A 26,170-nucleotide genomic window follows, 5' to 3' on the forward strand; every position below is an offset into this window, starting at 1 on the left:
ATACGTTCTGCTCAGACATTTGCTGCTCTATTACGCCCGGAGCGTTTTGTTGGATACACACATGTGTAGACACATAACTGCATATACACGCTTACCCACACATATACTCTGGTCTTGTGTGCGCCATTGCTTCTGGCATCAAAATATTAACACAATTAAATTAGCAATTATAATACTTACGATCGCATTTAGAACTAAACGATTGCCATTTTCTAGAACCTTTAAATAACCAATTTAGGTGCAGCCATACTTATATATTATTTTACAAACATATCTACTTTTTGGAGATGTGTGGGGACTGTGGGTTTCCACGAGTGCGCCTAACTAAAATTGCCGTCGGCTTTGGATTGTTTTCTCGCAAATATTTGTGGTTTGTGACGCCGTTGGTTAATCTTAAAAAGCAGAATAATTGCACATAATCTGCTTTATTGGCGAAAAAAAGGAACATCAAATGCTCGGCATAAATTTGAATTTGATTAAAATATTTGAAAAGTATCTACTTTTTTCTCAACATTAACCTTGTGTGTTTGAAATAAAATTCCAGTTTAAAACTCATCAAACGAATATACATATACATATATACATATGTACATACATATATGTATATACATTTGTAAAATTTTATTTTGAAGTAATCAATTTAGCAATGAGGAGAAAAAAATTCTCATGTGAATACTGAGAATGTGGCGGAAAATGAGAATTTTATACCAAATAATTATTTTACCACAAAAGAAAGCACCAAAAAATCTTTAAGTCGTAAAGAACATAATAGAGAAAGAGCAATTATAGGATGAAGCGCCACTCCCAAACGCAGACTTTGCACTGAGAGTTGCCGTTGACAGTTTTATCTAACAACAACATCTACACACAATAACCGAGAGGATAATTAGTGCTGTGTCACAATAATTGTTACTCGGATCCTTTGATAATGCCGCACTGACGGCAACCTTTGCAACAGAAACACAGGCGGACAGGTTTGAAACCACACGCACCTAAAATCGGATGCGAACAAAGAACACACCGAAACTCGAGGTGCTGAAATATTATTATCCTCCAACAGCGGAGCAACAGACTTACAAGTGTCGCACAAGAAATGAAATAAATGAAATGAAAAACGACAATTAATATTTTGCTAACGATTATTGGAGTTTTTTGTTTCATTAAGTAATGAAATTGAGCATCTATTAGATTCAAGTGAAGACAGAGCATAGACCACACATGAGTGCGCGAATGAATACTGCCCTAATGTGAGAATGGTTCAATCGATAACTGCATCGACTGTTGATTCATTAACCTTCTCCTATCACGTCTCGGTGCTCTATAATTTAATTTAATTATTATTTCGTGATTGTGTACCGTGTTAAAAAATGACGAAAATTGAGACTTACTGCCACAATTTGAGTAACGAAGGATTTCTTTTGTCAAAAGGTCAGGTAATACATATGTATAACTCGACCAAAGGTACCCAAAATAAACCACGTACATATGTATATGTATTTTCTAAATGACCTGTTTTTTTTTTGTGTTATTTTGTATCGAGTTATGCCTTTGACTAAAAATATATGTTACAATTAATTCATTTTTTTACGCTGATAACTTTCATTTGCACATCCAGAGAGCTGTACTTTGCTGTTTACCTTTATTTTCTATTTTGCATAGATACTTGTATGTACATATGCCAGTATGCACGCTTAGTCGTCTTACTACAATATCTCCAACATAATACCAGCATATTTTGACAACAACTTACAAAGGATGCTCATAGCAGATTTGTTTTGCTTGGATGTCACTGGAAAACAAAGAAACAATAACCGAATTTTCATTTACCGTTCAAATGCCTTTGTGTGCCTTTCTGCAGGGGTAAAATTTGCAAATTAGGTGGCCATACACAAAAAGGACAAAATTACAAATATTCTGCGATCAAAGTTGTACAAAGGGATCAGTCGGCACTTTCCAACAAGATTACCACAGGCTCCGAGGATATAGCATGGATATATATGCATGCAGGACCTCTTCCATAGGAGGTTCCGCACTTGAGAATTCATCTGAGCAGTTCAGATCCATTGATTGCACCTTTGTTTCTTTGCCTTTAAAATACTTGAGTGGGGATTATCCAATTCAGTCCTTTGTTTCCACACCCTCTTGGTCATACATGTCTGTTCTTTTAAGGATACATTATGCAGACACTTATGAGCAATTCACAAAAGAGTTTACAGCTTGGCATTTCGACAAGTTGAATGCGCATTTGCATGGCTTCAAGTGAATTATGATAGTCATATATGCCAAGAAATTTGAGATTTTGTGCTCATATTGGTACTTAACTAGTTGCAAACTACTTTACGACTGGTATGATGCGGATCGGTGTAAAAATATAAAAAACAGTGTACTGAGACACGCGATTGTTCGATTAAGGTATAGTCTCAGGTGAAATTTTAGAAAAATTTATTTATTTTATTTTTGTTGCATTATCAGATAGCATGCACTATAATAAACATTCTTTCAAATTGAATCGAAATTCTAATTATTACGGTAGAAACAACGTTTCTTGTAGAAAGGGAACAGAATGGGGAACATAGGGACTCAAATCTTTAAAGGCGTTTTTCTCAGAATGGTGTTTTTCAAAATGGCTTCCACTGTAAAAGTTAGAGTTTTGACGATATTCAGTTTCAATTTGGAGAGAACATTTTTAACGTCATTCGTTATCACGCTATAGTACCTTTTTTTGTTCATTTGAAATATTCCCCGTTTTTTTTACGAAAAGCTGATACTTTTCGGTCAAACCGCCGCCATTTTGACAAATTTCAAAAAAAAAAGCTTTCATAGCGCGATAGCGACTTTCCTACAGGTTAATAATCCAATCGAGGAGATCGTATAGGACCTTTTTTACGGGTCATTTTAACAATTTATTTAACTATTATTAACTAATAAATAAACATAAAAAAATCATTTCGTATTCGGACCGATTATATAATTTCAACATTAACAAAAAAAAAATACCGAAAAGCAGTGCTTTTTTGGAGGGTCGTTTCAGTGTGATCCCTTAAAGTCTCTGCACATTTCATTCGAACACAGATAAATAAATATTCCCAACCGATTTTATCTGCAGAAACAGGGTCTTTTACTTACATATCTATTTCTCGTATTACCGTTACAATATATACATACATATATAGTTTATAGTAGTAATTATTCTTCGATAAGCTACTTCAGCAATTGCATCTGCTTAAAAAATTACAACGAGTAGAATTAGGCTTAAAATGAAACAAAAACAAATTTTAATTCCATTCATACGAAATGTTTATAACTTTAGTTAATAAATCCACCATCTTCGCCTTCAGTGGCTCGTAATTGTTTTTTATAAAAATTATTGTGCGACGGAATAGAACAAAAATAATTTTCAGAAAAATACCTACATATACCCGAATCTTTGACAGCCACAATTGTGCGGGCACAGCGGACAGCGCGGATATGATCCGGCGTCGGTCAACTTTTTGCCACTTAAGCTATGGCACTTGCGGCGAAATTTACTCATTTAATTAAAAAACAAAATCGCAAGTGCTTTTTTTGTCTGTTTTTGTTGTTTTGTAACACATTTCGTGGGACTTCATCTAAATCGAAACTGCTGTTTAAATTATGTGGAATAACGCCAGTGTACTTGTGTGTTATAAAAAGCCAGCGCATTGTTTCGCGTAAATATCGAATATCGAGTATCAAAACGGTTCGATTTGAGTGACTTGAAAACGTTATGTTTTGCGAAATATTTGCCTGCGGTTGTGTGGAGTGGCCGCACCTGCCACAGTTTCCAATCTTATCTGTTTTATCTTTTCTGCACATTTCAATTGTTTTTGATATTGATACGTAGACATATAGAAGTGCACACATATATAAATAGTGTGGCCCATATGAGTACAATTTTAGAAATAGATTTTTTATAAGCAAAACACAGAGCTTTTAAAATCTGTTGATCAAGCGTGTGGGGGAATCGATATAAGGCGTAGCCACAAGGACGCTTTTAAGGGCTCAAATATAATAAGTGTTATGGGTTTTGGGATCTCTGTCGAATTTGAATTCGTCTAAAGTTGTGAGGCGAAAATCGTTTACAAAGATTAGTCACTCAAATTCAAAGAGGTAATGTCGCCGACTAACAAGGATGAACTTACTTTGGGGAGACGGTCTTTTCTGACTGTATTTTCTGTATTAATTAAAAGGAGCGAAAATCAGCTAAACTTATGGTCTTTAACTATTAACGGCTTCGTGGAAATTCTTACCGTTAACAGTCAATAATAATTGCCACTAATTCCATGCGACAGTTACCGCAGTTGGACCAACATGCAATCGATTTGCCGAGTTCTAATGCACTTGCACATAACGCGTGTGTTGTTGCGTGTCATAACCAGTTGCAACATCGCGTATGCCGACGGACTGCGGATGCATGACTGCTATCCAATAAACTTCTGGCCTGATCAAGAGTAGCGTTGCGCGCGTTTATTTGTGACGATGGCAACTAGAGGGGCCACGAACAGGAAGGGGATCTTTGCCAGCTGGAGGAGAAACACTGACTATTCGTTAATTAACAAGCGCGATAACAACTGCGGTACCGAGTTGACAGAAGGTATCTTAAAGCGCAATGCATTCCGCACCGCGGCTGAGTGAACGCCACAGGTGTGCACACAAAAGCCATATTCTGCAAATGGGCATGAGTATTGCACACTCACATGAAAATCATGAGACCATCAAGCACTTCTAATGTTCCTAAGAGGAACAAGTGCCTCGGCTAAGCGGGCTGTTATCTGTGAAGCAGAGGACCACGAATTCCGATTTTTCAGTTTTAAGCTGTTTGCTGTCGGCTGCCGCTGCTGGCATCAATGCTTCTTTACACCCAAATTGTCATTGGCTATAGTTGGACTTTCTGTAATCACTTTTTACAGCCGCTGATCAGCACAATTAATCGCCCCTTCCTATACTTCCCTTCCTTTACTGTTCGTCTAACCCCGTGGGGCGAACAGATTACCAGTCGTAGCCTGGTCATTTGTTCGCAGCATCATGCGACCGTCCCATGTTGGTCTGAGCGGACTCCAACATTGAATTTTCGTTTGTTTATGAGAGAAATAGCATGCCCTCATATCTAAACACACATTAGACATCAAGTCTCTGCAAATGCAGCAAGCGGCCCTTTTCCCAATGGGCGTACGTGAGCGCAGATGACTCTGTTGTTTGTTTTCTTTTTTAATTTTAATCGATCGATTGATCACCACCACCACCACCTATTGGGCTGAGTTGCAAATACCAGCCCACAGTGGGGCTCGATGGAGGAAGATGGGGCAATGCGGCCGCAAGGAACTTCACACAATGAATGCCGCAAGCTAAATTTCAGTAAATCTTATTTTTATTATTTTGATCAGCTCGGTTGTGTAAATGTTGATTTTTATTATTTGTGCGATTTCCGTAGTGGCGCAAGGAATTCGTTGAGTCATTGTGGCACGCGGCCGGCTGACAGAAATTTGCGGTCCATGGGCCGGTGAGAAGACCAGTGCAGGCAGGAGATATGCAGTTAGCTCTTTAACGGTGGAGCGTCCAACACAATCGGACGGCCGCGTTCACGCTTTTAGCCGCTGGGCTGCACTTACGAGTAAACGATGGTAGACCAAATAAAAATTTGATACCACAATCGGAGCCGCACAAAGAGCGACTGAGTGAATTTCTCAACGTAAACATGTTTCACGTGAGATTAAGATAACAAGAGTCCAAATGCGCAAACTGCGCATGTGCGGCTACTCGCCAGTCGGTTGGCGCATTGACGTCGGCATCAGGCAGCCAGGCAGCGGTTGCTTAGACAATGTGGCGAATGTTGCATGTATCAGGATAATGCGCTACATGCGAGGCTGTTGAAGAGCAGAACGCAAAATGAAAAATAGGTCTTTGAACATCTGGACCAGGCAAAATGCTGAGGCGGTGTGGCGGTGTAGCGGTTGCGACTGCGCGTTCGCCGTGTAATGCGGAGTGGTGCACATGTGGCCGAAATTCCCGCAGCTTCATATCACATTTAGCAGCGGTTTGATAGCTTCAATTGCCGCAAGTGCAAACGAGGACAACATTGGACATTTGTAACTCCACCTGGCATGGTAACTACACATACATATTTACGCACGCTTGAGTACTGGCCCTTATGGCAATGGGACGGAAACAAGCAGAAAACGACACTCAGAAGTAAATTAAATTATTGCGAAAATATTATATATTGGAATTAATTTGGAACCTTGAAATTATTGCGAAAATGGGGAGAACTGTGCTTATATTTTGAAGCCTTTCGGTGTTATACACGAAAGCGTAAGAGGTCTTTATGTTCACCATCGAGGTCAAACCGAAAAAGAAGTTCGTTTGCGTTGACCGACTTTTCAAGATTCAATTAAGTATCCAGGTATTGATGCACGTGTGTATATGTATATGTGCACCCATATAGTTACATACATATACTCTTATGTGAGCAAATATAATATAAACCCATATTATCAGCGCGAATAATTGTGCGTTCAATTGCTCCGCTTTAAAAAGCACAAAACGATAATTTCGCATTTCGCATTTCGCATTTCGCATTAGAATGAGATTGACGTCTTCTTTTGCCACGATTGTGCTGCGTCGCCAATAACTGCTCAATGTCTCGCCATATTATTGCACTTTTGCACCGATCGTGTTGCCAATACTAATTTCCTGTTTACAAGTCGATCAATCCCAATACTGCACTCCAGCTCACACGTATGTACGTATGTATGTATGTATGTATGTGTGTAAATATGTGAAGAAAAGGCCAGTTATAGAGAGCGCGGCGATATGGCTGCAGCTGATGTCGGAGTCACATGTATTGCCATTTGAAATTGGAAATTTCATTTACGACCAGACGCAGACGCATGATCCATTCAATGAATGCGTAACAATAGCCGATTGGCCATTGGCTGGCCGACAACAGCGTTCAAGTCAAATAATCGTCTGTTCGATCGCTGGCTGATCGCGATCCAATATGTGTACTCGCCCAAAGCCCCATACATAAGTACGTAATATGTGCGTGTGCTCGTGCACGCTCATCCATAATGCTCCTTGGCCGCGTGTTCCTAAATTACGTACGCGCATACGCACTCTACGATCTCATTTCGCTGCGCAATGCCTGCTGGAGCGTGTGGAAATCAATTAAATCTAATTCTCACGACCACAAGTGACACGCCACACATTGCCGGACCTGGTGCAAGCGGCGCACATGGCGAGAATGGCGAGAATGGCGCAAATCGCTCAACAGCCAATGCCTTCTCCATGCGGCCTTCAAGCCATGTAGCCAGCAAGCCCAACCCATTCGGGAGACAATGATCAATAATTGTGCCATTGCTTGGAGAACGGACTGTCGCTGAAGTCAAAATACACACCCTCCAGGCTCTGTACTGCGGATTATGCAGTGATATCGGTGGAATCAATATACCAAGACTAGCTAGTATCTCACAGCCCACAATCAAACGGCTTTTTGGAAATCTTTTAATGAAGATTTATGTTTCGCGTTAAACCCATGTTTCTACCCTTTCAATGGAAAAAAGTAGTAAGCAGCAAACGCGTTTGTTTTAGATTGCGGCGACAATGGAGGCCAGTGCCGAAACTTCGTCGACTTTGACAATCGCGAACGTTACTCTGCTTCTGCAGAGTTATCTCTACGGCTGACAGCTGACGACGAGCACGAAGCGTAAAATGCCTTACGTCAGCTGAACTTGAAACTTCTTAAACAATAGTGAATATTTTGAATATTTCACTGAGTTAATTAGAGTCAATGTTGGAGATTTCTCAGCCCAGCAAGTGCAGAGCTGTGACGCGGCAAAAGCGAATGAACATAAATTATTTATAACCGCATTGGCAGCGACCTTACAATTGCAGTCACCCGCTCCGCAGCAACGTACCCGCTGGTCCACAATGCGTTTAGTGACACTCACCGAAGGAGCGTGGTGGCTTTGCCAATCAGCAGGGTGCGTCGTCAAAGCTGACGCCGTGATGAGTTTAGCTGACAATTAACAGCAGACTGGCAGCTGGCGGAGGACAGGCAGGTTACTGCGCCAGCGCGATGTTCAGTGCCACGAAGGTCCCCAGCATTGTTATGCAAATGACACTCGCCAGCACGCAATCCCACTGTAACGCCGTGCAAATGCGATTGCCTCAGCGCTCCCCGCAACGCGCCGATCGCACCGATCGCACCGATCGCGCCGCTTTATAATGCGATAATTTTATTCGAATGTCAGAGCGTGTAGTTTGCCAATAATCAGCACTTAACCAGCTCAACTCCCCATGACCCGACCGGCACCGTAGTAGCAGAGCCGCTGCTGCGCGACAAGTGGCAAGTGCTGCAAATTGTTGCATGCAAGGTGACGCGTTGCGCGATCAAGCGCTTAGTGCGACTGGTCGATGGCGCATTTCCGAGATAGTTGGCGCGGAGCAGAACGTACGTACGCGGGTGCTATCCTGGTGTTGCAGCGCCCGACATGCGTAGATTTGTGCACTTGCAACGCATTGTTTGACAATAATTACCTGTGGCCGTTGCACCGCGGTTCACATGCGTGCCTCGGTGCTACATGTCGTCTGCGTTTCTGGGCGGTATACCGCAACGCAATGCCCGAGTATGCCTATCCGCAGGCATGCGTTGACGTTGGTTGACATGCGAGACGCGAAAAAGGGCGTTGATGTTTCGCTAAGTCTTGCGGTAATTGTGGTCGCATTACAATGCTACAACTCTGGTAGCTGTAATCAATTAAAAGTTGCATCATTTCAATGGAAATCGTTTCGCCGCCTTGGCCGGCGCTGCTCAAACTGCGGATTGCGCATGTGCAAACGGTGTTCAGTCATAATTGGAGTTGCTTGCGCTGGCAAAAACGTGTTCGCGCGAATGTGGCTATTCACTGTTTATGTAAGTGCAGCGTCTTTGCCCGTTTTTTCAACTGATTTGCTTTTTTCCCAGCGCAGCGATTGCACTGGTTGGTAGTTGGTTGCAACTGCAGCCGCAGATAGCTTTTGCTAATAGTTGGCTGTACAATCCACTGTTATGGTTGCAAATGCCTTGCACTTGTGTATGGAGGTATGTGCATAGCGTGTGAGTGTGTGTGTGTACCAATTGTATGCATGTGTAAGCGAGTTTCCTTTCCTACGATTCATTCTTCGGCTGTTCAGTGGCGACTGCGTTGATGGTGTCACTAGTTATCTGTGGAACCTTTTCTCCATAGCAATGGCACCAGTGTGGTTCGCCTTCAGATCAGTTCCATTGGTTTTTTTTGTTTTTTCAAAAATTACTAATATTAATTTTTATGAGTTTTTTGTTACATACTCAACGTTATTAAACTAAGGTCCGAGTTTTTAGGTAGGTGACAATTGTTTCAATACCCTTTTTAATGTACGAGGTGTGTTCAAAAAGTATCGCTAATTTTGTGTTTTTTCAAAAATTATTTATTTATTCATGAATATCTATTTTTCCCCTTCAAAGTAATCCCCATGAGATATTATACACTTGTACCAACGGTTTCCAATCTTCGAAGCACTTCAATCATTTCACAAAATCATCTTTTTTTATCTTCTTCAGCACCTCCTTCGATGCCGTCTTTATCTCGTTAAGAGTAGCGTAACGTCGTCCTTTCATGGGCCTCTTCAGTTTAGGGAACAAGAAAAAGTCACAGGGGGTCAGATCTGGGAAATACGGTGGCTGTGGCATCATTAGTGTGTTGTTTTTGGCCAAAAACTCGCGAACAAGCAACGATGTGTGAGCAGGGGCGTTATCGTGGTGCAAAAGCCAATTTTTGTCACATCCTCTCGGCCTTCTGAGAACATTTTGTACCACCGATAAACGTTGCTTCGGTCCAAGGTAGCTCTCCGTATGCCACAGTCAACAGTCATTCCGACATCCGCGCACTTAATTTCGTTTTTCACACAAAATTTGATAGAGGTTCTTTGATCCATTTTTTTGAATAGGTAAAAATCGAACACGATCCAAAACACGTGCAAGCAAAGCAGCTGTCAACAATTAAATGAACATTGAAAATTGCCGAGCTTGTCGGCATAAGTGAGAGACATGAGTAGCAACATAACGCCGCAAAAAATTCGAAATTCGAATATACGTAACCCGCGAAAATTCAAAATTCGCGATACTTTTTGAACACACTTCGTATTAATTTATGCAAAGCTTTGGAGCTTTACCGTTTCGGTGACTGATTCGATATGAATTCACTTTGGAAAATAGTTTTCTTTGCTTAATATTTACAAATGCTCACAACATGCACAAATATAATATGTTTGTATGCATTAGAATCGCTCTAATTAGAGGTTGAAACTGAGGTCTGTCATTGTGGTTCCTTGACTATTTTATTTAAGTTCTTTGAGCGTCGCGCTCACCTGTACAAAGCTATTCTTTGCTAGTGAATAATGTGAGTTATAAAGACAGTGACATTTACAGCAGTTTATTTACATTTTATTTACAATTCATGAACCGGTTCCAAGTTGTTATTGCTATGTTTGGATATGTGAAAAGCTTTGAAATAGCGATTGCCTCCTCTAAACGCTGTATGTTCACATATACAAATATTTACATCAATTACACATACTTAGGTGTGAGTTTTTATTCTATACATCCACATATATATGTATATATTGCGATCTACACTTTTTCACACGCAAAACTCATGATCACAAGAACTGTGCGCCGCTTTGATTACTATGCAATCAATCAAGAACTAATTATACATATATACCACATACATACATACATATGTATGTTCGAGTATATAACTACAATGGGAATTGTGAGGCATATGAGCAAAAAGTAGAAAACTACGTTTCTTTCATTGCGCAGTGTCACCAAAGTGGCATCATAACCATGCATACATATGTATGTATATCAACCCATATATATGTATATTTCTTTCCCCTTTTTTTAGTAGGAGGAGCCGGAGTAACCCTAACCCACTCCCATCTCATGTCTCTCCCACAGGACCACTAGACAAAGTATTACTTCATGGGAGAGAAGAAGACATTTAAGTCTCTTCTATTGTACGGTCTGACTGACGCCTAATCTGTTCTAAATGTCTCAATCGTGTCATAATTAGAATCGAAGCTTCGCTGACAGCTTTCAATTTTACAATTTTACAGAGGACTCAGACATAAGTGCAGTCAATTTTTCCGCCGATGGCAATGAAAGAATACGTGTTCAGATCCTTGTATACACTCTGTTCCCGTCGGACAATATGGACTAAAGTCATGACGATATTTGAATAGGTAATGTCTGAAGCAACCATGCTCACTGAGTATTTAGGTTAGGTGGAAATCCAGGTCGCTATGTAGTCTTAAAGACTAAAGATTTTTTTTGCATTATAAGTCACATATTACAAGTGTTCCCAGAATTTGAGTCTTGAGTCCACTATTACACCAAGATACTTCAACTGCGGCTGTGAAGTAATCTCCCATTCTCCATGGTTCGCGATATTTTTTCTTCAATTTTCCTGGAGCTTATGAGCAAGACTTCTGTTTTCTGCTCAGCCAGCTCCAGACTCGTGGTAGCAAACCATTTATGCAGTCCTTACATTTCATCCGGAGATCATCCAGATGTTTAGCTACTGCTACCGCTATGAGGTCATCTGCATATGCGACCCCGTCCTGCATCAGGTTCCATAGTAGCGGGCCTAAAACTGAGCCTTACGGTACTTCCTATTTTGAAAGTAACTCATTATAATGTTTATCAGATAATGAGGAGAGCTCATATATGTACATACTATATGTGTGCATGTATGTATGTATATATGGGAAACACTTCAATGCAGCTCTTTATTTTGTAGATTGTTCGTGAATGTCGTGAACTCCTAGGGCAAGGTTTTAGAATGGGGTCTGAGTGATCCGTTAGCAGCTTCGGAAAAACTTCGGACTCCAATCTCAGAAACATTTTTTGAAACAGGACGTGAAAAACTTGTGAAAGGGTTGAAACAATCTTCTGCCCGAAGGATGGTAAAAGGTATTGCATCAGAATGGATAATATATTACTCACGATATGTTTTATACAATAAGCAATGATGTACAAATTACTCTAAAAAGAATGTCACTTAGTGAACAACCCAATAATAAATAATCCAAGTAAAATTTAACGAACATTGTACACTGTATAAGTATATGTATATACGATTTTAAGCTGTTCGGGAGTGGCTGGAGACAAATCTTTTCAGCACTAATCGAACGCTGCAAATAGGAGTAATCACGCAATAAAGAGCATGGATCCCGGTGCACAGCTGTTATTACAGCAATGGCGAGCACCAGTCCTTTTTAGTCATCAGATCGTGAATCAGTTAAGTGACAGCAACAATTGGCAAATCGATCCGAGTGTCGAGGAAAATGCTTCGATGCAATGTAACGGATATATGTATACTTGGGACGGCGATAATGCTGACGGCTGCGCTGTCATTGAGCTGCCGCTTCGACGATACAATTCTTCCATTGGTTGTCGAAGATTGCCATTATGTACGTACGTAAGTATATATCTATGTTTGCAGGCATGAAATTGTGAATTGCTAGCCTGGGGCTGTATTGTCTGCGAGTTTGTTCACAAACATTCAGGAATTTGTGCAATCACTACCCCCGAACTAGATTAAAAACTGCATTTCATAATTACATAAACTTCAAAAATATAAAGAGCAATAAACGCAATTATAATCCTATGCTGTGAGCGTTACTTTGCCTTCGCATCTCAAACATCTGCCCAAGTATCTAGAAGCGTCTGCAAATATGTGTCTATGCAGTTCTGCATTGTTGTGTTGTTGTTAGCAGCCGCTAACAAGCCGAGCGCGTTCATAACTCACTAACCGCCACCTTTTTACACTTCATTTTGCATCTAAACCGCTACAACACTCGCTTCCAATGTCATACGGCGCGTCTAAAGTTCTTCACCCTCGTTCGAGGCAAGACAACATTGTGAGTACCGATGGCCGCGGAAGCGTTAAGTACATTTTCTATTGTTTGTTCTTATTATGTAAGTAATTATTATATGTACATAAGCACATTGTATACCTACATGTATGTATATGCACTCCGGATCAACACTGGCAGAGGCACATATCATTTCAGACAAATATCAGTCACACAAATATTATCATCAACCCCCACATTAAGCGAAATAGCATTGAAATTCTATTTGTGCCACACATTCAGTTGCAATAACGTACATACATATGTGCAAATGAAAATGGGTCGCACGTCTATTGTGTTGACTTAAATATCACATTATTATCCGCGCGATGCTTCGCAGCAACCACTGACAGCACCAATAATTCCATAGGCACTTTCACATTGCACTCAGGTAGCGAAAATCAGACGAATTGGAACACTGGCATGGGCAAAAAACACACAAGTGCCGCATTTATGCGAGCTGTGAGCTGCCGAACTGTAAGGGATACCATGGGAGTGTTTTCATTTTTGATTCCCGTCCTAGCGTCCTTGTCGAAATCCTCGGGCTGTTTGTGACATACCATGTTATGTGATCATTCCCTATACATACGTTTACATACATATGTTATGTATGTATATTGTCTATATGTGACGGTGCTTAAGCAAGCATTCTTCACTCGCAGGGGCAATAAGTTGAGTGTATACACAAGAATATCTATTTGTGAGAGTTTAAGTCTTCCTTTTATTTTCTATTCTATTCGATTATTCTTCCTGTTCATTGTGCCATATCACAATTTCTGCTGTCATGGCAGATGGTGGAATGGTAGCAGTTGTATGTGTTGTGTTGTGTGTGTTTGCTGTGCATTCATCGTGAGTGACACTCGGTGAGTTATAAGTTATTTTATATCTTGTCGCAATGTCATTGGTTAGTTGACATTTTCCGTCCACAATATGGTGACACAGCGCTCACTTGACGAAGTTGACATTTGCCGCGCTCCGCCTTCCCATTGGCGGCGTTATGACAGCCAATGGCAACGCTCTACAACGGCTAATGACCGAGCGTCGGAAAACAACTTGTAAGTGTGTGTGAAAACAAATAATTTGGGCTTTGGCTATTAAAATACTCTATGAGTAAATACAAATAATTAAAATTCACTTCAAAGAAGCTTTTAAGGAAATACTTTCCGCCAATTGCAACCTAATATAAGAAAAGGCTGAAAGAGGTGATGAAGCGGAATGTGTGACGTGATAAAACTATCATGATAATAGTTTTTGCAGAATAAGAGAATTTACATAATATCATCTTTTATTTTATAAAACTGGATAGCCACTACAACTAACATTAAGGAATAATAGTTGAGAAAGGCTTTCGTTGCTGTTGCGTTCGGTGACGATTAATCGAAACAACACTTGGAAAGAGAATATAAAACATTGTAGATACAGAATGTTTACGGTGGATTTTTTAGAAAATTATTCGGGACTTTTTTTCTGTCTTTCGAATAGCCAAGATGACATGGAGCAGATCGGTGCACCGTTATGACGCTGCGCGCGCTGGCTAGTGGCATGTTCATGCAAAGTGGCCATAAATAAGCGCAGTTGTAGAGGCGATTGCAGTGAAAATAATTCCGAGTTAAATGGCGCAAAAAGCGACGCCTCATTATCGCGCATTGCAGCTGCATAACTGCCGTCCGCACGCCGTACGCTCGTGCGCCCGCTCGCCGGCGCATATGCGTGCTGTTGCACTTACCGCTGACGGTTGATTCGAAATCAGTTCTATTGGGGCGACTCTATTAAGTTAAAGCTGCGTGTGGAGCGTTTTGTGCTTTCGACTTTCTGCCGTATACAGCAGTCTGCGCCACGACGAAGTAACTGGTAATTGTAGCAGCAAGAGAACATGCATTGTCAGCTGCTGCCAAGCGGTGTGCCGCTTGACCAGTTGGCGGGTTCGCTCGTGTCGTGTACGCATTTCTAATTATCCGCTTTTCTCTTCTTCTACGTTGAGCGCCACATGCAACAACTGCAAGTTACGGTTGCGTACTTACGTGCATACTCGTCTACCATAAGTAATAGGCCGCGCGGCGATGTGTGCGCAAATGAGCTCAACTTAAATTCTAATATTATTTCTAAGAAAGTGCCAGCCACTGTTCCCTCATTGTTATATATTTATATTATGCTGCTTCTTCTTCGCTTATTAACTTTGTGGTAATTGTGGAGAATGTTGCTTTTTATGTCTGTGGCAACATATAGCACATGAAGCGACATGTGCGCTGCCAGTGGCAAATGGAGTGACGGTGTGTTGCTGGTTCGGCGCAACTCGACCGGTGCAATGACCATTGGCTGCCCAATAACCAGCTGGCTTTTACGACGGTGCGACGGTGTGGGGATCGAGATCGGGATCGGGAGGGGCGATGGTCGATGAATGAATGTGCGCACGCGCGCAAGCGTTCATTACGGTTTTTCGTTGTTAATAACTATGTGCCGTGAGTGCTGCCCTGTATGTGGTGTATCTGAGCGGCGCATATATTTACATACAAATAGCTCCACAAAAACATACACGTGCGCATGGCTTCGTTCGTGTGCGCTTAGATTTACTTATCAGTATGGACTTATGAGACGTTGTGCTATGCGCTTGAGCGCAACCAGCGCAAAGCAGGGCTGCGGTTGAGGAATGAGGAGCGCGAATTAAATCATACCGTACTTGCAAGTGACTGACTTGGGTTTCACATGTATGCATGTCTGCGGGATGTACATGGGCGGCGTGCTATTCGCGGTAATGTGCAGATCTAGCGGATCTTTTCGGAGGCAGTCATTGCGCACCGGAATATGCAATTAATTGTCAGAAAACAAGAGAAAATACCCTCAACGCTCTAAGTGAACGAGTGCGGTCAACTGCAGTTACAGTTGTTGACCGACCGCTTTACATTGGTCGCTTGGTCGCTTGGTCGCTACTGCCACTGTTGTGTATGGTTTTTGATCGCGGCGACGATGACGGTGTTGGAGACGGTAATTGCGCAGCTGGCAGCGATCGTCCTCAGTGAATACGCGCATAAAATTTTCCTTAATTAAGCACTCCAAGAAGCATTAGATAAGAGCAAATATATTAGTTAAGTACTCAAAGAAAGCATGGCATAAAAAAATTTAAAAAAAGGAACATGAAAAAAAAAAAATAATAAAAAATTAAATGTCTCAAGTCTCATTTTCTATTTTCTATTTTGTATTTTATGATTGTTTATGATTTTGGGTTAAACTAATGTTAAATATGTGCATACATTTGCTACTGTATAGAAGTGACAACGAAAGCCTAGAAAATTTAAAAAGAGAGAAAACCCAAACTCGACCACCAAACTAAAAGGCATAAATACCAGCACCTCTTGTGTTCTCAACTCTCAATAATAATTGCGTACTCCTAGTATGTTGTAGACCGTAATCATTCCCAAAGCGTAAAGATGTTAAGATCCAACTCTAATATACCAACGATAGAAAATTGGTTGCTCAGTCGTTGACGTTTATAAAGAAGGACGGAACGTAGGCGTGCCAGCGAAATCCGGCTAATCGGGGCATGTCATGATACGAGTACCTCGTAAATCGATTGAAAACTTGGAATCGGTGGAGTTCTAGTCTGAATGCGACAGAGTATACCAACCTATTAACAAAGCTACCGCTCGTCAATTCCGGAGTAGCCGGCGGTTTGGTGATTTACTTTATAGAATGATTAAGTAAATTTACTCAATAACGGTTTATCAGTTGAACTGAATTGAATTCAGCATTTGTCTCGCATTAAAAAATTCAATTGTTCCACTAATAGCTCGCACAAAGGAGACACTTGAAGGCATTTAGTGTACACAGAAGCAGTCGAAACGTTTGGGGAAATTAATATTTATGAAAAGACATTTAAATTACTGTTGCGAGCGGCGCGTCTCGAGTTAAGAGCCACAGTGCCGGTCGAGATAAAAAATGAGCATTTCGGAACTGCCATGCATTATATTTAGCAGGCATGTGGGCGAGCGCATGTGTGCGTAATGGAGGATCACGTTGTGGGGCATGGACGGATTGGCATGCGTCAATTGAACATTTATCAGATTAAAGCACTTTAAATTAATTAATTTGTGCGCGCGTTCATTTCGATAAACCAATTTCGTTGGCATTTCAATGTGTCGTCTTCTGCTTTTTTTAGTTCGTCATTTCAGAGGAGTAAGTGACGCGATGTGGCTGGTCCCGCGTCGACGGGAGGGAGGTACACAAGTGACACTCGTATACTTAGGAGACACACACATACTTAGAGCGGTGATTCATGTATACGTTTGTGTGGTTGTTTTCGCCAAGTGTTGCACTTGCATTGGTCTGTTGCGATTACGACGCCTATATGCCACCTGAGGGCACTACAAAAACCGGGCAACACAGGGTGCCAACGCATTAATGCTAGGCAAACAGCGCTGCTCTCATGCGTCCACACTTACTTCCTGCAAAATGTTTATTTTCTCAATGCATAAGAATACATAAAATGGAAAATTTTATGATTAGTCAAGAATTCGTTGCCGTGATGCTGCGATGCTGCGATGGTGAAATGTTGATTCGTTGCTTCGGTTTTGACGATTGCTTCACTTTCTGCTCAGCTGTTGGTGGTTCCTCTTCGTCGATTGTACACGTTTTACAAATCTCATCAACCGCGACACCGCTACACGGGCAATAATAACTGCGGCGGCAGGAGCAACGGCAGCAACAGCAACATTTTTATGTCCGTCAATGCTGTGAGGCGGAGGGGCATGCAGCATTCTATACCGTTGATGCTGTTTTGGAAATGGCTGTTGTTTAAGATGTTGTTTTAATTATTTTATTATGTTGCATCAACGAAAACATGCACCGTGCGGTGCAACATAACAAACTTAACAACAAAAGTCATTGGCCACTTGGTTGGGGCGCTCGCCCATTCACCCACTCGCCTTCGTGCGTCCCCCCAGTCTTCCAAGAAGTAAGTTTTTGCCCAGAAGCACCAATATTGCATCGCATGTTGCATGCAGCGTGTTCAAGAACTCCGCATTGCTGTTGTTGTAAACGCTTCAATTATTTTACGAGCTCATTCGGCTGTCGCGCTAACACGACTGTTATTATTGCTGTGGCTGCCGTTACTCCTGCTCCCTGATTCGCGATTTGGGTGTTAAGTGCGCCGGCTGCAAGTTTGGCTGTTGCTTGCTGCCCGCACGCTCGCAGATTCCTCCTAAACTGCATCGCTTCCTAAACACCCTAAACAAAACACTTGCCACTTGCCACTTGCCACTTGCCATATGCCATATGTAGCGTTTATAACACTTATTTATGCTGATGTAAGCTTGTGTGTGCTGCTCACACTTTTTAGTTGATTTATTACTCATTACAGTTATTGCTATTGTTGGTCTGGGTGTGCCCCGGCAACGCGTTGCAAGCTAGATAGAATCGATGTTTGTCACCGTCACCGTCAATGGCTGCGGCAACGCACCACTAATATCTGCGCTTCCACAATCGTCGTGGTTTATGCAACCAACAAGTGCGTGCTTTTTATGTGCTGGAATAATTGGCTGCCAGCCTCTCCGTTGTACTGCTACACGTTGCATTGATGCGTGGCAAGTTGTATTTGCACTTGCAGCAAATTGCTGCTTTAATACATCCGCTGCCTCACGACTGAGTTGCACTAATGAAGTTGTGAAGTTTTAGTGTCATTAGGTGAGCCAGGCGTGTGATTTCGGTGAGATTCTCGCGATTCTGCGGGGTCTAATAATTACCCGCCAAATGTGGCTGTCAGTCGACACCAGCACAACGCCAAAGAAACACTTGCAAAACCAGCTCCTGTTCGGCCTTTGTGACAATATATGATATAGGAGAGAGCTCAATAGCCCATAGGTGCCATTGCGAAACCTCAACAATCTCTATCTCTCTATCTATCTATCTTTGAATGAAAGGTTTAATAGTTTCTCGAAGACGACCATTCAAAAGCCCAAATAAATAAGAATATGTTAACTTATAAAACACCAATTAAAACGACGCGAACAGTTTGCCGCATCTATTAGAGATGACAGTAGTCCACAGTTCTGACAACCTTAAAATAAAAATGAACTGGACTATTTTGGAAATAGCTTTAGTTTGGAGACCATAATTATGAACACGAAATCGGGGAGGGCATTATAACGGCAGAGGAAATGGTGCCAACTAAAGAGATAGGGGATAATTAGAGATGCGTGCATATATAAGAGCCCATGTATGTATATATATAATTTATAATATATACGGAAACCTGGGGCTAACCAAAAATTAAGACACAATTAGAATCCACTTGAAATGCAAATTCACCGTCTAAAATACCAATTTACTTTTTTGTTGGATGTGTCCGCCTTTGTCCTCTCAAATTACTACATAATTTTCATCAACTTCAAGTCTGCAACTAGGGCCAAACGGCCAAATCTAATAAACCAGCCCTAAAAAGACAAATTACGCAAAAGAGAAAAGAAAAAAATCGATTTTAAATTTCCAATTTCCGTTTGAAATGCGTATTCATCGTGTTTTTGTTTTCACATCCAGCCGCTCTATCGAACTACAGCCGACCAAAACAACACCAACACCAACCACAAAAACTAATAATAAATCCCAAATTATGGTGCCTAAAAGACAAGACGAGATGGAGTTAGGAGCAACAATGACTAACACGAATGTGTGTATTAACATACTTACTTAAGCATATACATACATATACATATAAAGTGCGCAGACACACTTTTTATTGACCAGAAGAAAGAGAAACCGTCCAGCAGACTTGTGGACGTCGAAGGAACGGCGGGGGGCAGCCAGGCCGGACACCAAAACGACACAATCATCGTCGCCACTGCCACCTTAGTCTGTACTCTTGGCTGCTGCGTTTCTAATACACTCGGCTGTGGGGCACACAAAAAAATTAATAATTTAAATATATGAAAAACGGAAAGAAGCGCCCAAAAATCACAATTCACCACACACAAAAACCAATGACCAGAATGGGGCGAAATAAAGAATGATGACAACAGCAACAGCACAAAAGCAAATGTGCTCGCTAACCAAAATATTGAAGAGCTTTAATACATCTCACGGTGGATTTTAAGAAACAACCAGAACGGATCGGATGGCTTCAAGCGGCCCCCATAATTTATAGCGTAAAATCGAAAATTTGTTTTTTGGTTATTGTTTGGCGTCCAAACGACGGTCCAGCTCTTATTGTCGGGTGATAAGCTGCCACGAAGTAGGTAGAGACTATCCGTCTACTGATGTCCTTCCCGTGTTTAGTGGAAAACATGAATGAATTTCGGCTGATGAATGAGAAGAACTAGTATGTGAAGCTTACATAACAGAGGTAAGAATGGAGATATACTCGAGCGTGTGTGGAGCGAATCAATCTGACAAGACAAGATACTGGGGAGTTTCAATAAGGGATAGCCTCGATAGCCAGTACGAAGCACAACGTAATTAGCCGTATTAGTTTTGCGGGGATCTGACTTTAACGACTATAGGCATTCCATGGGCTGGGAGTAAATGTCTTCAAGAGTGGAAGACATCTGCGGCAGTCACTAAGATTTGAATTTGTGAATTTATAGGTAAAACTACCCGATTTGTACTGAGCTTGTGATCAACATAAGAAGATTTTTCTTAGAAAGCCCTTATTTCAGCCATGAAAAAGCTTCTCCTAGTTGGTAAGAGAAGATCGGTAGCCACCAAAAGGCAGTGCATATGGAAATTATACGCATTCATGTGTAGAAATATATCGTACAAAACATGACGCCTTTTTGTCAAAAATCTTATTGGTTGCAAGAACATCCCGAAAAGACACAAGCCTGAACCAATCTATGTTGACCTAACATTAGGTCTTTATTTGATTTTAAATATGCCTATGTATATTCAAACGTAGAGATCTATTATTGTTTCCAGCTAGAAAATTCAAATTTATCGATCGTAGGATCCTTCGTTACGATAAATTTATTGACAATTTGAATTTTATGTTTTCAAAACAACTTTCAGCATTGATGCCATCTTCAATAAGGCAAGATGGACACCAAAGGCTAATTTCATAAGCTATTTCCAGCCAATGGATGTATTGCCACATAAATAGCGGTGTGTGTGCAAGAACGTTAAGTGTTTAGCCTTTGCGACGCTTGCAATCACATGATTACGGGTATGCACCTAGATACGTGCTATTATATAATTTCCAATGCACACATCGCGGCTGTACGCCGGTGCTGTCGATGTGAGAAAAAAGCTTGCTGTGCCTGGAGCCTTTTTAAAAGGACAGAAAATTGGTTTCACGGCGACTGACTATCTTAATTATACACCGTGGGGCAGGAGTTATGCGTTGCACGAGCTGGTTCGTCGGCTCAGTAACGATGTCGACGGTTAAGACTCGGCACTGTGTCTATTCCGCTGTGATGCTTGCGATCCGTTGGGATGTGCGCTGTTGAACACCGGTGATATGTGGTTCCGATTTCTGCAATTTTCACAGAATTTCGTACAGTTCCTACTGCGATGACCTGAGCTGCGTTTGAATCTTTATATTGCTGCAAATTAAGTGCGTGTGTGTACAACTGCCATTCGGGCGTTTGCTGCTGATGCCGCAGCCTTGGCCGTTCTCGTTGTTGCTGCCTATTGACGCGCAAAGGCGACAAACACAAGTTGGTGTCTCATCCGAATCACGACACCAACCTCCCCTCCCCGCCTCCATAATCATCCCTATCATTGTTCAGCGCCACAGCTAGTATATGTGCTTGGTTACACACATACGTACATATATAGCCCGTGGTGGCCTCACTGTGCCTTGAATGGCAGAGGCGCAAATAACAAGAATAAGAACTGCTCATAAAGCCATTGCTCATTGTGAATATTCAGCTTCTAGTAGTGAGTGGCTACGCCAAAGCGCGGGTCACCGTCTTCGCTGATTTTTGTCATAAAGGACGAGGCGTCGCAAAGTTGAGTTGAATGCTGCACAACGAATCAATATGACAGAATTATTACTGGCTATGGTGCATTATGCCCGGCAAGCTGACCAGTAGACCTGCAGACCAATTGTGTTGTTAACAACAATCTCCAACACAACACCACTCAGTGCAGAGGCAGCAAATTATAGTTGAATGGCTCGCAATCTGGTCACCTTGTGGTCTCCCGAAAATGGCAAAGACGATATCGCTTACGCCCTTTGCGGGTTAAGTGTAATTTGAGTGTCGTCATCTGTGAGTAAGGCAGAATGCGATGTCCATGGATCCTCAAATGTGTAGCCGCCTTCGAAATGAATCTGTGCTTGATTATCACGAAGGAATCTCAGTGAAACAAAGATCATGTTGCAAGCACAGTGAAGGCTAACAAATTGCAACCGTTTAAGCTCAGATTTAATTAATTTCTAGATCTTTCTTTAAATAGAAATAGACGCAAAGTAAACCTTTTCCTAATGCCATTTGTGATTTCGTACGTGAATACTTGATTTTAAGAGTTTCTACTCGTCCCGTGTGCGTGTATAGATGAATTGCTCTTTTTGCAGCAGCTCATTTTGGCCATCAAATATGGAGTTGCATTCAACACTTTAAAAAGGATTAAAAATTCTGCGAGTTGTAATTTAGAAGGTGCTACTGTAGGGCGCATCTAAATCCCCGGCTTTGGTCATTGGCAGCTTAAAATTGCAATTCATTAAAGAAAGATGTGCGAATTTCTGTATTGTCTCTGACTCTCAGTTTTTTTCTCTGATGTCTTTAAGATTTACTTGCACACACGCACATGCACAGACATTGGGGAACTTGGCTTCAAAGTCCTCTGAGAAGTATGCGTGTGTGTTATTGTATGTATAAGCGCGTATGTGCTTTCGGTGTCCACCCCTTTTAGTCTGGAATGTCGTTGTCGTATTTTGACCACTCGACGACTGCTTTTATAGCCGCAAGGGTAACACCCACTGCAGACCCTTACTGATTTTGCTGCCATTGTCCCTGCGTTTTCGCTCTTCGCTTCCATTGTCCATGCTGCTGGCAATGCAATTGCCGTTTGCTGTGTTTTTGTTGGTTTTGTTGTTAACGTCCGGTTCCACGCACACCAAATCGAAATTCATTAAGTCACTCGAGTTACGCCGCTTTGCGTCGCACTCTTCGCCGGCTCAGTGCAATAGCAAGAGCCATAAAACGACTTCAATCTCGGCCATTTGTCGTTTGCTTCTTCATTCTAATTGCCTCGTTTTTTTCCCATATACATAAGTATTTGTGCGTTTTCGCTATGCGTAGACGACTGAAAGGGCAAATAAAAGAGATCGCCACTGATTTTAATGGATTTTTAACCAAAATAAAAGCATATCCCAAAGTCAGCACTTCAAAGCGCGCGGCTGTTTGTATGTGTGGACGCAGGAGTTGGCTGATTACTGGCTAACTGATTGGTCTTACCGAGGCTGGAGGTCTGAGGTGATTCCGTGATTCCATTTACTAATTTATTTTCTTGTTCTGTTGAAAATTAGTTTTTGAACTAAAAAATCGTCCAATCAGTCGCCGAGTGTGAGCTATAAAACATGATGAGATTTAACAAAAACAACTATGCACTCTTGAAGTAAGGCAAACAAATAAGACTTTGTCACAAGTACATATAAGATTTGCAGTTTATGATGAAATTGACATCCTGAGGAATATTGCCTAACATATTTTCATCAAAATCCTGACCAAAGTGCAACGTATCAACTATAAAAATGTTGCAAGCGATTTTTTGGAGCTTTAATGAACTACGTCCCTCCACCCTAACTGGGGACCCAGTAGTGGCTTAAAGCCAATATTCTTGGCTTCATAGCAGCAGATGATTGGCCGTCTGGAAGTACACTGTTCGTGGTCAGAATCAGAGAGCATGGCCGAATCTTTTGATGGCTTGTGTAAAAGCAAAGGGTGACCATTTCGAATGAAATACATATCTCAATTATTATAATATATGCATTATTAAATAAGAAAACCGTAGTAACAAAATGTATGGCAGGAATAATTACACACCATATGTACATATGCACACGAATATTTTGTAGACTTTTCGAGCTTTTTAGATGTAGTCATTAAAATAGCGTCGTGCCATTATCACCTCATCACCGCGAATGCCTTTGGTAATAAACAGAAAAGCTTGCACAGATATTAGTAGGAGCCAACATAGGAACTCAACTTCCAAGTACCACACAATTGTTCCGAAAATAATTTGTTTACAGCATTCTATCCGTTTAGGTGTTGGTCTGTCTTTTTTCGACTGTTTTTTCTAAAGGAAATGTTTACTCGAAGAAGAAATAAAAATTACGAAGGTGTTAAGCTCAAAACTGACGCTATCTATTATCGGCTGTTGACTGTCTGTTGTCGACCTCGTCGGTGCGTGACTGCCAATATGAAATACATACCTATACATACATATGTGGACATACCAATGAGGGTTGTGTAGAAAACCGTTTTTGTAACGACTGCGTTAATTTCGAAATTAAAAAAGGAAGACTTCTCTCTAATAAAACCATCAAAAACGGGAGCCCGTTGCAGTGGAAATCGACAGAATTGTCTAAAAATATCCGCATTACCGGCTAAAGAGCACCGCTAGGGGCTATTTACCTCAGCATTACCGTTGTGTGTGACTTTTTGTTTAGTTACAGGCCAAGTGAGTCCGCACGGCAAGTTCCAAAAATTTGCGTTGCTTTTACTATTAACAAATGCATGTGTGTGTGCGAATCGGTCGGAAAAGTTTGGCAACTTCTGAAGTGTGGAAGAATCTCAAAGAAAAGTGCCAACAACATCGAATTGTGATTGCGTAAATGACCGAATACCAATACTAACGCAATAACGAATACAAACGGTGGGTGGAGGCAGGCACACCAATGGGACTTGGACTTGTTTTGGCCATCATCAGATAAAAGTAAAAAGTTTATATCTTGCTTAGCGGAGCGCTCTTACTAACTGTCAGCAGCAAATCTTCCATTTTATATTAGACAAAACAATAAATTCTGGTGAAACTGTGAATATGAATGTTGTTCTTTTGCTATTGCCTCCTTTTATTTATTTTTCTATTTCTAGTTGTTGTTTTTCTGTTTTTTGGTGTTAATGTTGGTGAGATTAGTTTTACGATTTGGCAGTTTGTTTGCTTTACGATTTGTTTAGAAAAATATCGGGTAGTTTTCCTGGCCGCGCCGCTGGTATCCACCCATACACAGGTGAGTGCTAAGGGAAGGCGCAGGTTACCGTTCTTTGGCAGCAAATATATGTTGCCGAGCTATTGCGTACATTGCTGGAGCAGAGTCGATGCCAAGCTGCGCGGTCGCGCATATCTCAAATGATTCTATCATTGATCATCACTGACAGCTCATATCTGTAAGTACTCTGCTGCAATTAGCAGATGAAATTACTGCTCTCTCTGCTATTTGTTCCAACCAATAATCATTATTCACTTAATCGACGGTGTGTTCTTATTATGCTGCAAGAATCACTCGATTTGCCAACACTACTTCATTTACTTGTGGGCTGAAAGTTGTGCTAATGACGCAGGGACTGGTGCTGGAAGTTCGACCGAACGTGGAAAGTATATAATACATATATTCGGCTGACGCAATAGTGCGTGTGATGAAAAGGAACGGTGTCTGCAGAAGCCCCAGTTTGTTGATTTAGGTTAGGTTGTTAGGTGGCGTAGCGGTGTGCAACAGTTACTGCCGTTGCTGCTGCCCCGTCCTGGACGCAAATGTCGGTACGCCGCTAAATCGCTACTTTAATAGACATACACGATTATCTGATCAGTGATCGGCAGTGGAGGTGATGATTGTTTATTATAAATTATTTCGTCAATTCACTCACTTGTGAAAACAGAAACGAAGTCAAAATGTTTTAATAAAAATATTCTAAAATCTGTTTGTTTGGCATAAAATTGTTAAATTATGGCATTGGACGCGGCGCGAGTATACCTAAGGCCTATGAACACGAATGATAATCATGGCTAAACCCTATTCCATTACGGCAAGAGATCGTTTGAAGTGGTGTGGTGGTGGCTGGTGACTGATGCCAATGCTCAAGGCCTGTTTTGCTAAACAATTTTGGCATGAAAATGTGCACATTTTAGATTCACTTCAGTTCACCACCACCAAAATGTGCTACAAATAACTGTTAGGTGAAGAATAAAGTAGAAAACATAGCTACGCTCATCCACCTACCCATTGCTTCCGAAATAAAAAGGTTCCTCAGAATTGTGCCTCCGAATTAATTACCGCTACCACCAGATCGTT

This window comes from Bactrocera latifrons, unplaced genomic scaffold (genome assembly GCF_001853355.1).
Source record: "Bactrocera latifrons isolate USDA-ARS-PBARC rearing strain unplaced genomic scaffold, ASM185335v1 scaffold_130, whole genome shotgun sequence".
Lineage (NCBI taxonomy): Eukaryota > Metazoa > Arthropoda > Insecta > Diptera > Tephritidae > Bactrocera > Bactrocera latifrons.